The sequence below is a fragment of the Phacochoerus africanus genome, chromosome 10 (assembly GCF_016906955.1).
Source record: "Phacochoerus africanus isolate WHEZ1 chromosome 10, ROS_Pafr_v1, whole genome shotgun sequence".
NCBI lineage: Eukaryota > Metazoa > Chordata > Mammalia > Artiodactyla > Suidae > Phacochoerus > Phacochoerus africanus.
Genome location: NC_062553.1, coordinates 132,995,122 through 133,008,225, shown reverse-complemented (window position 1 = coordinate 133,008,225; position 13,104 = coordinate 132,995,122). Strand labels below are relative to the sequence as shown.

General features: G+C 40.4%; 1 protein-coding gene across 6 annotated transcripts in view; it reads left to right on the top strand.

The window, feature by feature from the left end:
• The window catches only part of ARHGAP24 (Rho GTPase activating protein 24), a 476,741-nt gene that overhangs the window by 275,074 nt on the left and 188,563 nt on the right, over positions 1-13,104 (top strand). The window contains exon 1 of one of the 6 annotated variants that reach the window (XM_047799573.1): positions 2,615-2,859. The exons of 4 other annotated variants lie outside the window; for them this stretch is intronic. The gene's annotated coding sequence lies outside the window, so the exon portion shown is untranslated. Of the gene's footprint in view, positions 1-2,614; positions 2,889-13,104 lie in introns of those variants that run through there. One more of the 6 variants, XM_047799570.1, reaches the window with a different exon arrangement.

Below are 13,104 nucleotides of genomic sequence, written 5' to 3'. Positions count from 1 at the left end.
CTGGCGTTCACCTCTGCTGTAAGCACTTCTCCCATCGGTGCAACGCAACTCCACAGGTTCAGTCTCCACAGCACAGTAACTATTCCCCTCTGCACTTCTGAGGATCCTGAAATCCAGAGCATGCCCTGAGTAGGGCAAGCAAGCTTGAGTATGTCCAAGGGACCGAAATATAAAGGAAAGATACTTGTTTTCAATGGTTGTATATCGCTGTGCTATTTTAGCTTGGGTTGAATTCACATATTGACAGCATTTGCTTCCCTTCCAATGAGTAGAAAGGAATCATGTCATGAATTACAAAGTAGGTTTGAGGGCCAATTTCCTGTTGCTTGCACTGGTCACCGAAATTGTTGGTTCTTTCTTTGCTTCGCCTATTTTAAGAGACTTTGGTTCTCGAATTCAATACCTATAATCTATTGTCTGTGGCTCGGCCCCCTTCTGTTCTAAACAACCTGTTTGTACGAGATGTCTCTGTACACCTTTTTCCTGAGTCCACTCAACAACCCCGCATCACCCTGACTCATTCCGTCTAAATCCCCGTGTGTCTCCTCACAGCCTCCTACTCTTTCAGGGTTTTACTCATACTTCCTTCCTGCTCCTTCTCACAGGCAAAAGGCAGAATGTTTGAAGCAAAAGTAAAGTTGAATGCAAAAAAGAAAAATATGGACTACTTTTAGTAGACCCAAGAAATATGTGTCAGTACGTCGAACCCTCATCACATTTGGCGTGTTGGTATAACGCCAGATGTTAATGTCTGTGGGATTTACCTTCAAGTGGAGCTCAGATGAAATTAATTGAGAATAAAAGAGAATAGCCTCCTGCCATTGCGTCAGGAAGCACCAAGCAAGTATGGTTTTACAAGATTTCTCTCTCAACATTTGTGTGTTCTGAATATAAATTGTTTGTATGTCAGGGTTGGAAAATTCATATGGTACCAATTAAGTACTCAGCATTTTGGAAAATGGATTTCAAAAAATCTAATCCAATTTCATTTTTAACGGTATATTTTCGTAATTATTTGGTCACGATTACATTGCCTTTGGCCAAAGACCAGGACAAGAGCAGATACAATGGGGTCTTAAAAGTAGATGAGAAATATCAAAACCAAACAGGGAATTTCTGGGCTCAGTAATGAGTAACAATTTGAAAATGGGCCCTAAATGATCTGAGCAGTTAGCTGATTGTGTCTTAATTTTAAAGTAGTTTTACCATTGATATTTTAAGGAGCCAGGTCAAATAGTAAAATTAATAGTGACCAGAGCAGTTTTAATCCGAGACACTTCATAATTTAGCTTATCTGACCCTTAGATGATTGTTGTTGAGAGGGGGAAGTTCAGTGGGTAGGATGCAAATAAACTTTGGGCCTCTGGTTGATGGTGCATGGGAATGGAGAAAAATGTAGTTATAGCAAATGGGCCTTACTTCCCATCCAAGGTCTTTGATTTAATTCAAAAACTAGGTACTTCTCTAAAAGATGCTATTGCTTATCAGTCGCCATATTCCACAAGGGAAGGAGGAAATAGGTTTAATAACTATTTAATTAGTATTTTTTAATAAGTGAATGAATGAATGTTTTTCAGAAAAGACAAAAACTTTTGAATTATAATAAGGACATCACCCCTTCAGTTGTAAGACAATAATTTCTTCCTATATAAGGAAGACATGTTATGTGAAAGACACCAAATAAAAATCATTATGTTGCTTCTCTTATATTTAACAAAATATATAATAAATACTAGTCAATACTCCAATGAAATTAAAAATAAATAAATAAATACTACTGAGAAGATTGTTTTGTAAAGAGAAACAATTTGTCAAGAATAAACTTGTACGTGTGGTAAAGTATTTTTCACAAATTGGAATGGAGATTTTTGCTGGGTTTCTAGTTCAAGAGCCTCATACCAGTAGGTTATGTCACAGTATCACTGATACTAGACAGAAATACTGAGGAATTATTCTAACACCTGTCACAGCACCGTCCCTTTCAGAAGGAGTCCTCTGTGAGGACTAAAGGATGTTCACAACCACTGAAAAATAGCACCTCCTGAGACATAAAAATATTCTGGAAAATCAGCCAAGGGAAAGATAATTTCCTAAGTTAAAAAAAAAAAAAGAAATTGGACATTATAGAGAGATTTCATTATTAAGGATTCTAAAGTGGAGGGAAGTATTTTTTTCTGAGGACAGATTGTTGTCACATTGTCATTGTGTCACCGATCCCTGAAAACTAATTTGGGTATTTTTCAAAGATGCAGGGGGGAAAAGGTAGGCCATTTTTCCTCAGGTACACTGGGGTAGTAGAACAAGCATTGAGTTGGGAGTTGTGAAACCTGGTAACTATTTTTAGCTCACACGAATAAGCTCTGAGAGTGACCTTGGACAAATCATATTTTCTCTGGACATAAGTTTCCTTATCTATAAAACGAGGGCATTAGGCTAAATTATATTTAAGATCCAGATGTGCTTTTTCCAGTTCTCAGTTTTTCTTATTCCTTTTCTTTCTTTCTTTTTTTTTTTGTCTTTTTCTAAATGCTCAAATACTACATTATTTAAGGTATATTTCCTGGCAGTTGTTTTTTTTTTTTTTTTTTTTTTCCTTCCCTCCCTGTCTCTTTCTTCAATATATGGGAGAGGAGGATACTGACTAAGTCTGAGGGGAAGGAGAAGGAAGAAAATTAGCTGCAGGAAGGGTTTACATCCCCCTTCTCCGAGAAAACTTAGATACAGCTACCACTGCTCTGGAAGGAATGGTTTATGTCCAAGCAGCCTTGTCCAGACAAGCTCTGTACTTTTTTGCCAAGAGAATTAACTTTCAACAGAAGTCAGTAGACAGTTAAGCAAGAGTCAGCCCTGGAAACAGCTGTGAGTAGACAAGACCAGTTACTTATAAGGTACTGTTTTTTACTCACTGAAATCTCCTTCAGGGTTCATTTGTTTCAGGCACAAGTTTTCTGTAGTCCTTTGAACTTCTTTCCTCGCCCATCTCACCTCTATTGTGAGAGAAAAGACCCTCTTTCAAATATCTTAGCTCTTTAGCTGTGTTGTTTTCTAGCGGGTGAGGATTGGAGCTGCTAGGATTTTGCTGTGTTTTCAGGAACTTAGCAATGGTGGTTGTCATTTGATTTTGAAACGTAATTTAGCTTTGTCCTTGGTTGCCTCTTGTCCTGGATGGCTTTTATGTTCTATTGTTCGTGTTGGATAAAGAGGGGTAGGCTTTAATGTTACAGAATGTGCAGAATGTTCTTCCCTGTGGAGGGGGGGATTGGTTAATGCATCATCTACATGAAGTACAGAACCAGCATGGAGCCAAGCAGAGAAGAGGACCAGCTCAGGGCAGCTCCAGGCTCTTTAAATGGCTCTGGGGAGGCTCCGAGACCTCTCACAGCTTGGTGGATCTGCCCTGGAAAACACAAGTTTTTGAAATGAAATTTTATCTTTAGTTTGCTTCTATACTTATTCATTTTTTCACTTGAACCCTTTCTTTTGCTTTTAAATATTCTGGTAAGTCTGCCTTTTTTTTTTTTTTTTTTTTAATGAAGTTTATCTTGTGTAAGCTCATCTGCCTTAAAGGGACAGTATTTCTAAGAGTGGCCTTTGCTGTACGATTTCAAGTCACTGAGCTATGGAGGGGCTTTCATTACAGAAGAAGGGAAATAGCCCAAGTGGCTGTGAAGTGGACAGAACAGATCGCATGTACCGTGTCATCCGAGGTGTCACTCTTTCCTCAGGTCCTGCTTAGCTCATGTGTAATATTTGCTGCTGGCCAATAAACAAGTACTAGAGGCAATTGAGAAGTTCTCTGTGGACTTTCCAGGAAGGGAGGCTTACAAGTTAACCACTGAAAACTTGAAAAGTTTTAGAAGGAATTCAGCCTTTTTTGGATAGTTATGTTTCTGAAATCCACTGTAGATTTTGCTATCTCTCTGGAGGGGACTAAATTAATGTAACATTTTCTGAATTACTCAGCATTCTGGCCATGGGTACACATGACAGAATTATTCTATAATGTCATGATACTTGGGAGGCCTATTCTGTGGTGTGTGAGGCTGTTTCTTCTTATGTCAAAAGGTCACATAATTACTATGCTTTTAAAAATCATTGTATTTTTGTTGTATGTTTTAATTTGTATTTTTTATTATAGTTGATTCACAATGCCGTGCCAATTTATGCTATACAGCAAAGTGACCCGGTTTTTTATATATATATATATATATATATATATATATATATATATATATATATATATAGAATATATCTATTCTTTTTCTCATATTATCTTCCATCATGTTCTGTCCCAAGAGATTAGATATAGTTTCCTGTGCTATACAAGAGTGTATTGTTTTCACAGAACTTTTTTTTTCATCTGTGTCCACCCTGCATATGGAAGTGTGATTTCTTGACTTACCAGTGTGGGTAGTGAAGGACTCTCTTTAACCTTAACCACCTCTTTATAATTATTATTTCTTTTGTGCTGTGTGCTAGAAAACCAGAAAACAAACAGGTTTATAAAAAAAAATTACGGAAGGAATGACAGGCAATGACCTCATGCAAACACCCAAGAGAATCTTTCATGAGGAGAGAACAGAGCCAAGGGCATGGATGCAGTGGCATCTATTTTAGGGGCTCAGGAGACTTGTGGTTTGTGTCCAAGCTCTTAGTTGTGTTCTGTGGTAGAAGTTGCCATGGAAGTGGCTCTGGGATAACTACCTCATTACTGCATCAGATGCAGAAAGTGCTGTTTGTTCTCCTTTTTATAAAATTACTGGAGGTATGTGTCAAGGAATCACTGACTAACCACATCCCAAGGGGCACATAAGGTTCATTAATATTAATCAAGTGCTAAATATTTTATTTTAGTCCCATTCATATGTATGTTGTTCCCATGTGTGTATGGCTGGGAAATAGCATAATGAAGCTTTGTAGAAAAGAGAGAAAAGGAAAAAAGATCACATCATCTCATCTATGCAACTGTGCAATTCTTCTGCGTGGAGAGGATGCTTTAGGGAGAAAAGAATGCAAGGTCAATTGTCTCAGTGATATCTTGGTTTCTTTAACTGAATATTCTCCTACCTGCAACTTTTTTTTTAAGCTGAAAATACTGTAAAGTACTGAATTTAGTAGCTGAATATATGTTTTCTTTTTCTTTCATTTTTTAAAGTGTAATTGAAGTATAGTTGACTTACAAGGTTGTGATAATTTCAAATATATGTTTTCTTATCTTCCAGTATTTTTTATGTTGTGCATATCAGAGCAAAATGAATCATCTCTGGTTTCTCAGTGATCTTGATGATTAATCTTATTCTACACAAGAAAAAAAATTAAAACTGGATATATTAGATACACGAAGCTATCAACTGAGTCCAGGGCAATTCTAAATCCCAACTTTAACTAGAATCCACTGCTAATTACTTGATCATAGGGCTTTATTTAGAATTACATTGTGAAGCCATTTGTGTGAGAGACCTTTATTTTATTTCATTTTATTTTTTTGTCTTTTTGCCTTTTTCTAGGGCTGCACCCGCGGCATATGGAGATTCCCAGGCCAGGGGTCCAATCGGAGCTGTAGCCGCCGGCCCACGCCACAGCCACAGCAACACCAGTTCTGCGACCCACACCACAGCTCACGGCAATGCCGGATCCTTAACCCACTGAGTTAGGCCAGGGATCGAACCCGCAACCTCATGGTTCGTTAACCACTGAGCCATGACAGGAACTCCAAGACACCTTGATTTTAAATGTAAGCTACTTTTTAAAACACAAGTTTCACCTAGACACCATATTATTCCTGGGTGTTAAAGCACCTTATGGTATATATAACAAACTCTGATGCAAACAATGAATTAGGGATTGCCTTTTGTCTGCAACAGTGAATTTGGGGTCCACATAAATTTAGAAATGTTGTCTGAAAGGTAAAGATTTTACTTATTTTTTGCTCTCAAATTCTTTCAGTAAATGGAATGAGTTATTTTAAAATAAAGAAAAAAATGTTGTTCTAGGGAGTTCCCGCCGTGGCTCAGTGGAAACGAATCTGACGAGTATCCAGGACGCAGGTTCAATCCCTGGCCTTGCTCAGTGGGTTAAGGATCCAGCATTGCCATGAGCTGTAGTGTAGGTCACAGACATGGCTGCGGATCTGACATCGCTCAGATCTGACGTTTCTATGGCTGTGGCATAGGCCAGTGGCTACAGCTCCGATTGGACCCCTAGCCTGGGAACTTCCATATGCCTCGGGTGGGAACCTAAAAAAAGACAACAGAAAAGTTATGCTAATTGAAATGTAACTCTTTAAAATTGAAAGCATACTATTTTAAGTCATCACAATAAAGCTTTTCTTTACTAGCCTGAATCTTTCAGTGGAATCAAAGTTTAATTTTCACATTCAAACCTAATCAGGAAGTTTGACATATGAAGAGATATGTGTTTTACAGGAGAACTCTATGACCACAAGACCAAACCTTAAAATTCCTGAAAACTTAATGCCATTAAGGAACACACACTTAGGAAGACTTCTATTTAGAAAATGCCTTTTAAACTAGAAAAGGAAGACAGTGCTAAAATGAATTAATGCAGGACACTGTTCACTGATAATGGCCTTATAAGGATCCTTCTTACCACAACCTCATGAGAATTCTCCAGAAGTCTCCGAAGCCAGCCTCTCATGAACTAGAATTGAGTGAGCAAGAGGTACAGTTGCCAAGGGGCTGTCACGCTTAACGCTTGTAGGCTGTGAACAGGGAAGGGAAACGTTGGTATTTCCTAAACTGTTGAACAAAGAAAGAGGTGATTGCTCTGTTCTCATAAGAATCTGCATTCAGTTCATATTCAATTACAACCTCTCAGGAAGGAAAAGATGCTCTGACTTACTTTGATCCTTCTATATTAGCCTTTGTTTAAGGTACTGAGTTGATGTTAAACAACCAACAGTTGGACGGTTGAAGAAGACGTGATGTGGTCAAAGACCAACTTCCCTCTCGTACATTAGAGTCATGCGGTGTTTGTTGCATGAGTGTAACTTAAAAGGGCATTAAGAAATAAAGTGAGACCGAAAGCATATGTTTTACTTCATATTTTATTGTTGGAGTATTTGTTGTCTAGTTTCCTGCTTGGTCATGCTAAAACGTGTACATTTCGTTAAGCAATAACATTTTATAAATTATGAAATTGCTATTAGCAAACAGTAATTTGGAACTGTAAATTGCCAGGAAGAAAAAGCATCAGGTGTCTATAGTCAATGGTAATTTAGAAAGTAGAGGGAGAGGATGTGGAGGTGTTAGCGTTTTCTTATACACCTTTTGTTCTGTTTATTTTGCTGAAGGTATTATGGAATTTATACTACATTTGCTATAACCAGATGTTGTTAGTCTTTGGTTATATTAGTATTATTTTATTTGTTTTAATTTTACTTGAGTAAACAGCAGGAAATTGGAAGAATAAATAAATGTGGCTGAGTCTAAGACAGTTTTACAAGGCAAATACTATTTTTGGTGATCTTAACATTAAAAAAAAATGAAGACTATATGTTTTAAAGTTGTAAAGATCTAGGCAAACACTGACTCTTTTCAAACTAACAAATAATAATAATAATTCTAAGGAGCCATTTTTACTCTCCTGTGACTTCTCTCTCTAACCTGCTTGCTTTTGAATATGTTTGCTACCAAGGGTGTCTTCTCGGGCTCCTTCTCTGCATCATGATGCTGGTCCAGCAGGGAAGACCTCACCCGTAGGTCCTCCTTCTCCACACTTGCAGCTATAAGTAGAGTTGAATACAATGGAAATGAAAACAACCTCCCTGTAAACCTCAAGTGTAAAATGCCCTTCGTAACTCACAAGGGAGTTAATGACTATGAAGAGAGTGACAATATAAAAAGAAGATATATTATTGTCAACAATTCCACTCTCTAGGATTAATTCCTATTGTTAGATTTCTTTCTGTATCTGTGTACATAATATTGTATCAATATTTTGTTTTATTTTTAGAAAATTGGTTTAACACTGCAAATTTGGAGTCCACCTTTTTCATGTAACATTTCATTGGCAATTTTTTCTATTATCATTCAGGATACTTTGGAAAACAAACAATTGACACGTATATAATATTCTGTTCTATGACCATACCGTACATAATAGAACATGCCCCTCACTGGGGACCTACGTTTTTTTCATTTGTGTTCTGTGATAAATGTAATAAGGATAAGCATTTACATGTGATTTTTTTGTTCATTTGATTATTTTAGAGCCATAATGACTTAGAAATTAGCAAGTACAAATCTCCCTTTATACAGAGCAGGGAAACTAAGTCTAGAGATGATACTTACTTAGAACCCAGGTTTCTGGCTTTCAGGCTAATTTCTATATTCATCCAGAAGAAGTAATGACTGGGTGATAAATTTATTCAGGGGCAAGAGGTGAAAGCATAATTTCCTTCTGTCTGAGTAAGAGGTCAACCATGTACCCTATTCTCTGAAAGTCCTCAGGGAACGGAAGAGTTCTCATACTAAAGAAAGAACTCAGGATTCCATGCCAGAAGTCTTTATTACACAATGGGTGATAGCTGTGGGAACATTTTTAAATAGCTGTCATTTCGTTAACGAGTATTTGCTAAAGCATTTCCTAGGCCGCTGGTATTTATGAAACTTTTAAACAAAATGCTTATGAAGATGAGACCAGGACGTGCTTCAGAAAGTATGTCCTTTTACCTGTACCTCTGCTTTCCTCAGGGCACAACCAATGTTCAGGCCTCTGCTACACTAAACAAACACACACTCAACTTTCTCAACCAGGTTCTCTCTTGTCGGTGCCAAGAGAAATTGGTATTTACTATCTCTGCTTCTTTGCCTCCCTCTGACTCTATCAACCTTTCTAGGTTGGCATTTATTTCTACCACAGTACTGAAAATATCTCTCAGGGTGCTAATGATGGCTGAATGAACAGTTCAGTCCAATAGCTTTTTCTCCCTGTGCCCACCTTTGTACTAGTTTGTACTAGTTACTGCCATGTTCTTCTCTCTCTCTTTTTTTGGGCCACATGAGCAGCGTGTGGAAGTTCCCAGGCCAGGGATCGAACCCATGCCACAGCAGCAGCCCAAGCTGGTGCAGCAACAATGTCAGATCCTTAGCCCTCTGCACCACCAGGGAACTCCAGCATGTTCTTCTTTTTGAACTATTTCTGTCCCACGGTGCTCGAGATTTTGTACTAGCCTGTGGTTCCACCCCATTTTCCTTCTCTCTCTTCAGAGGGCTCCTGCTGTCTTCTCACTTTCTTGCTCTGTGCTCCTTTTATCGCTCCCCGCCCCCCAAAGACTTTCTTCCTCAGACAAATGCATCGCATCCCATGGCTTCCACTTAAAGCTCCATCTGGAGGTCTGGTCAGCAAGACCTCTTCTGACCCACACTTTGTTCAAGTTATAATAAAGCTCCCCTTCCTCTGGATGCACAGGCTTTGACTTGGCAGGGAACCGGGCTGTATCTCAGCCCCCACGTGACTGTACAGCCTCACACAGTTGCCCTGCAGGTCGGAGCCTCCTATACCATGCTGTGTCAGGCACTCGAGTGTTTCCAACTGCATACCTTCTCCCCACTCGAACCAGCTTTTCATCTTTACCTCCTTCCTCACTTCCTGTCCAGCCAAGTGATGGCCATTACAGAATTTAATGGCATTTTTTTTTTTCCCTCTTCATTCTCACGGTCACCATCTTACTCAGAATTCAATTATCTCTCCAGTCCTTTACCAGTCCAGCCCATCTTCCACACTGCTGGCCATTTAGAGGGGATATATATGGGTAATCTCCCCCAGTTTTTTCTCAGTTCTCGGTAGGTGGTTAGCTCAAGGGCGATGGAGTTGAGTGTCAGGCTGTGAGGCCCAGCTCTCGCACCCTGTACATGTATCCTCCTATGCAAGTCACTTCATAGCTCTAAGCTTCCGTTTTCTCATAGAAAATAAGGATTCCAATAGTGGGTAAGCCTTATAAGTCCATGCTCTGTGGACTTGCTGTGCATTCCTTCATTCAGGACCCAAAGAGCACATTTTATTAAGTTCTACTAAACATTCTTAAAAAGTGAAATCCAGTTAATCCTTCATGGGTTCAGTTTGCCTTTTCACATAAATCCACACTGAAGTTAAACACAGATAATACCAATCACCTTATAGCCTGATTGTAAGCGATGGTAAAACAAGCTACGTGGGTATTTCACTTCATTTTGAGACAAAAGCATCCCCCGTTCCATTATTTCATTTCTTTGAAGAAAAGAGAGCAAGAAAAGTTAAAGTGTTTTTCTTTTCTTTTTTAAATAACTATAAACTGCATGATGCAAATAAACACTTTTCAATGTTTCTATGTGGTTTGCTTTATTTACTCTTTACAACTTAAGCTTATGGTCACAAAGCAAAGTGGAGTAGCCAGAAATCTATCCCAGATTTTTTAAGAATAGCCTCTCTGCCTTGTTTGCAAACTGCTTCTCTTTGAATTTAAGACTCTATGCAGCAACAGAGTCAAACTTCAAGGAAAATATTCCAAAGTAATGATTAAGGGTCTTTAGATGTATATCAGAACTATTATTTCACTATAATTTTACCCTAGAGCAATAGGTGAACGTAGTTTTTCTAAATCAACACGTGCCTGTCACTTGGGGTAGAAGAACCAGCCATTTGCCCTTGTATTCAATGTGGGTTTTTTGAAAGCTACTCTCGTGTCTCCTTTAGTGCTTTCCCCCAGAGGCTGCTAAGTTATTTCTGTCAGAGGACTTAGTCTCTTCCCAAGCATCAAAGGCTTCTGTGGCTTATTTCATTTCCTTAAGTAACTCATTAATTACTTACAAATGGAAGTTTCATAAATCGGACAATAGGGAAGTGGGATGGGATCTTAAAGCTCTTGTCACTGAGCCTTGCGTCTTTCAAGTGACCAGAAGGGTCCAAAGTAAGCGAGGTGACTTATCCGTGATTATAAGGCAAATCTAGAACGTGTTTCCTCTGTAAGGACAGCGGCCTGGCAATTATGCTGGCCACTTCTTTGAATCTTAATTACATCAAATAGTCACATTATCCCATCATAAGCCTGAGTCCTCTCTTCCTTCTCTTCCTGTCTGTCCACGGCAGCAGCAATCTTGGGGATCCAGTATGTATATTAGGGAGCCATCCCTTTTTCATCCATGGGAGCTGCTTTTTGGTAGAGAAGGCTTTCCAGACACTTGACTTTCAACTTCTTCAGCTCCTGAAGTGGGCATGAGTGACATACATACCAACTAGAAGAACGACACGTGTATGAATCATCCCCAGAGTCCACCTCCCAGTGTGCCGCGGTGTCCTCTGAAAGAAATGTGTGAACACCCCCGGAGATGGGGGGGGATGGCTCGGGATAGCCAACTGGAAAGGACTGAATGTTTCCCTCCGTCCCCTCGGGCTGGTGGCCGTCTCAGCCACTTTGTCATAGGAACACCTGGCATCAGCATCTTTGCAGTCTGCCTTCTGTGTTATTCCCCACACGCAGGTGGTCTTTCAGCCTGGACTGTGGTTGCTCAGGCTTGTCTTTCTAGAAATCACTACCTCTCCTGAGATGCTCTCGCTGACTCTGACCCCACCTCTGAATCCCACAGCACTCTTCTGTGGATTCGATCCCTTTGCACTTTGACGTGTTATTGGCCAGCCCATTCTGCAAGCTCTGCCCTGCTGCAGGCTCCTGGAGGCCGGGGGCTCTGTCTTACAGGTTATCTGACCCGTGTGTAGCACAGGGCCAGACACGCAGATGCCACATTTAGGGGCCTGTATTGCTCTAGTCGTGTTGTTACAAGGGGACCTAAATCCCGTGTAACGGGTTCCCATACAATACGTTAAAGGAAAGGCCAGCCTGTCTCACTGGACATCTGGTTCGTCGCTTAGCAAAATAAAAAGACACAGGCAGGACATGAGCATGCTTCTTTTTTCCCTTTGGGTAAAATATTCCAGGTTTTTACTCAACATAGATTTTATTTCGTATTTACTCAGATTTCATGATCAAGCAGATGTGGCCATGTTCTAAAGCGCCTTCACTCCTTTCGCCCTTCAGGTGTCTGATGAAGCTCTGTTTGCTTTAGCGTCTTCGCCGTGTGTCAGCCTCTCTGCAGTCCCTTGATGTGATGGAGGCTTAGACTCTGTGCTGACATTTAAGAACCATTTCAAGCTATTCATTCATGATCTGTCCTCTTATATTTGCTCCAGTCTCATTTGTTCTATGACAGATACTGCCTCGGAAAAGAGCTAATTCAGAAGGGAACTTTGGATATTTTTCTTTGCAACCGCTTTTGAGTTTCAAAAAGCTACCTCCTTAAATCCTCAGCATCCAAAGTTTAAATTATAACCACAGCGTTCCCTTCATGGCTCAGGGGAATCGAATCTGACTGGTGTCTATAAGGATGCAGGTTCGATCCCTGGCCTCGCTCAGTGAGTTAAGAATCCAGTATTGCTGTGAGCTGTGGTGTAGGTTGCAGATACACCTCAGATCTGGCATTGCTAAGACTGGGGTGTAGGCCAGCGGCTACAGCTCCGATTCGACCCCTAGCCTGGGAACCTCCATATGCTGTGGGTGCGACACCCCCCCCCAAAAAAAAGACAAAAAAAATTATAACAGCAACAAAATAAAGCATATCTTTTGTCCCATCCCCAAGATCAGATAATGATTCTCGAAAGAGCGAGGACGAAGGGACAAGTCAGAGGGAAGCACGGGGACCTTGGATGAGTGGGAGGTGGTGGGATTCAGAGGAAGGGCTCCGTGCTCCCCATCCCTATCTCACTCCCTGAGCCGGGAACACGGGAGACAGACCTGAAAACCTGGATCAGATTAGGGGAGCCTAAGGGGGGAGGCAGCTGTGAATTACTTCCTGCGTGAAGCGCATGGGGGCTATAAAACTAGAATCATTTTTTAGTGCTGCTCTGCTGGGTGCCAGGTCATTAGACATGAGTATCTAGGCAGACATGTCCCAACAGCCGACCAGCGTATCCCCATGCCCTCAGTGCAGCCACGAGGGGAAGAGAAGAAGCAGGGTGAGAGTCAATCCTGCAGGAGCCAGCGGTCAGGACAAGGAGCACTTGGTCCCAGGGTGTGTGGACTGAAGACCAGGAACAAACGAGAAAGGAGGA